This window comes from Halyomorpha halys, unplaced genomic scaffold (assembly GCF_000696795.3).
Source record: "Halyomorpha halys isolate HHAL.00 unplaced genomic scaffold, Hhal_1.1 Scaffold300.1, whole genome shotgun sequence".
Classification (NCBI taxonomy): Eukaryota; Metazoa; Arthropoda; class Insecta; order Hemiptera; family Pentatomidae; genus Halyomorpha; species Halyomorpha halys.
The window spans coordinates 544,908-547,890 of NW_027107582.1; positions in this window are offsets into that span (position 1 = coordinate 544,908).

A 2,983-nucleotide genomic window follows, 5' to 3' on the forward strand; every position below is an offset into this window, starting at 1 on the left:
AAAGTTGTGTAAAGTTTTGATTATCATTTGAGGTTTATGTACTCCGTAATTATTGTAGAATGAAAATTAATTTGGTGAGAACAGGACACACACCATTTTCCCTCTTAATGGTTAAAATGTACAGTCAATATTGTAACTGTAAAAATTAAAATTTTTGTTTAAATAAAATCAAAAGTATTCAAATTAAGCCTCACAACATTCTTTATTTTCTTAAAAGTCAAATGTTTTGGCCAATTTGGCCATCCTCAAAGACAATCTTAATGACCAATTTACATCTACATTAAATAATTAAAAAACTTTTTGCGGGCTATTCAGCCTAGGTAATCAGTTTCTGTCAAAATTACCCTATTTTGTCACTCTTTCATTAATATTAAAACTTTTAATTATAATCAATTTAACAATATTACACCTTGCTATGATAGTAAAGTACAATAGTGTTAAATTGATTATAATTAAGAGTTTTAATATTAATGAAATTGTGACAAAATATGGTAATTTTGACTGTAACTTGTAATCTGAGGAGAATAGCCCGCACAAGTTTTTTTTAAATATTTCATGTGAATGTAAATTGGTAATTAAGATTGTCCTAGAGGATGGACGAATTAGCCGAAATGTTGAACTTTTAAAGAAATAAAGAATGTTTTGAGACCTAATTTGAATACTTTTGATTTTATTAAAACAATAATGACCAGTCTCAAGACAGTGAAAAGATTATATATAAATTATTTGATTTTTATTATGTTTTACATTCAAACAAGATTTACTTACTAAATATAAAATAATACTATCATTATTCTTTTTAAAATAGAAATTTTTTAAATAAGCCTATGATACTACATGTGATAAAAAATACCTTGATCCTCAATAAAGTACCTTGAAAACATTATGCATACTTATATTAAATGCGTAATGAATGGCATGCAGTAAATATGTAGTTATTTAAATTTTTAATATGAAATCTCTGTTATTCACTGTAATTTACTCTTTTTGAAAAGTTATAGGTTTAAGTGTTTTTTTTTTTATAGTTTCCAACAGAGTTGCACAAAAATTAGATGTAGCATAGACTGTAGGTAAATTAACAGTAGTTGCTGTGGATACAATTTTTATTTATTAACAGTGAGGTAGGTTCTCTTCTCCCCCCAAAAAATACCCACCCAGCGCTTTAAAAATATTTTATCTGTTATGTTAAATTATGTTTTATCTGATAAATACCAGATTCTTTACTCGCTCTTGGAGAATGAGTGAAGTCGTTATAACTACAACTATGAGATTGTTACAGTCATGGATTTTACTCTTGCACTAGCTCGGGCGTGATATTGGTATTACAAATAATGTCAGTGAAGCAACTGTCGTGTTAACTATCACATATATAACCATTGATGTCACAGTGAACACTGCAAAAAGCACACAGTGAACACTGCAACAAGCACACAGTGAACACTGCAACAAGCACACAGTGAACACTGCAACAAGCACACAGTGAACATCATACAGTTTCAGTTATCATACAGTTGTAGCAAAAGTTGCAGACAGTACCATGGTGTAACTGTTTATTAGTTTCGATCATGATGGTAATTTCACACGGGGTCTGGCTTGATAGTTGATAGTAGAATAAATGTCAGTGGACTAATATTCACATTAACTGCCACATTTAACTATTATGTGTATATGCCTTGGCAGTGAACTGTCCTAACATTTTAACTTTACCAAATGTAATGTTGATAGGTGGGAAAACATTGTTCTTACATGAACTTATAACTGTATCAGCCCTGGGTCCCAAAAAAAATCTGCCTCGGGCCCCAAAAATGAAATTGTCAGATACCTAAAAATGTATTCATCCCGGTGATAACCTCAATTATTGTTCATTAATTAATTATTAAAACAAACATAAAATTTCAACAATTTTATTCTGGCTTAAGATTCTTTCTTTTCACTGCATTTGAATTAACAGGATACTTTAGCTGAGCCTTTCGGTTGACAAAATAATTAAATTAATTATTAGACTAATAATTCTATGAAGTAAGTTTTTGTATTTTCATTATTGGGACTATAAAAATTTAGCATTGAATAAATGGTTAAGATAAAATTGAATATTTTGATAAATTATTATTTTTTATGAGAAAAAGATTGAAAGGGAAGGTGGTGTAGTCAGAAAAGGGGAATAATAATAAATAGTACTTATGTTTAGTTACTTACTAGTTTTTGACTGTCTTTTCCTCAAATTCAACTCCCATGGTCAACTTTAAACACTTTATTACATTTTTAGAAGATCGTTGATGACTGTATATATAATATATAACAGGAATATGGTCCAGGTGTGGTAATAATAACCGTTTGGCTCCACTATGCAGGGCTTCACCAGGATTTTCTTAATGGAGTAAAGCACAAGAATGCTTCTTAATGCTTAACGCATCTTTCTGCTTCTTTTTACCGCACCTGGACCACCTTCCTTTTATATATTATATTTTGGTATTTCAGCCATTCTTTTGCAAAAGATAAAGTTATTATTATGCAATGAAACATATTAAAAGTACTGTTTTTAAACCTATTGAAATTGGAGTTAGATATTGTTTCATCTTAAAAGCTCTGTTAATCTTCAGATTAATTTGATTTAATATAATTGTAAGTTTTCATATTCCATAGTCAAATAGCTTTTTTCTGTTTAGGTATGTGTTAATTAGATCTAGTAATTACCCACTTATTATTCATCCAAATACTTTTTTTTTGCTTTTTTTCTGATTCCTAAATTAAAATAATTTGGATTTGAATATGATTGGAGGGATAATGAACTGAAACACCTTTTTTATTTTTATACATTTATATTATAATCATAATTTTTAAATATGCTATTTTTGTTTTATGTTTTTGTCTCCACCATATTCTTGAAAATGTAACAATAATTTCTTATAAATAAGGTCCCTAATAAGTAACATGATGTCCTAAGAACTATTGTCACTCCTTGATTCAACCTCCTTTATTTTAC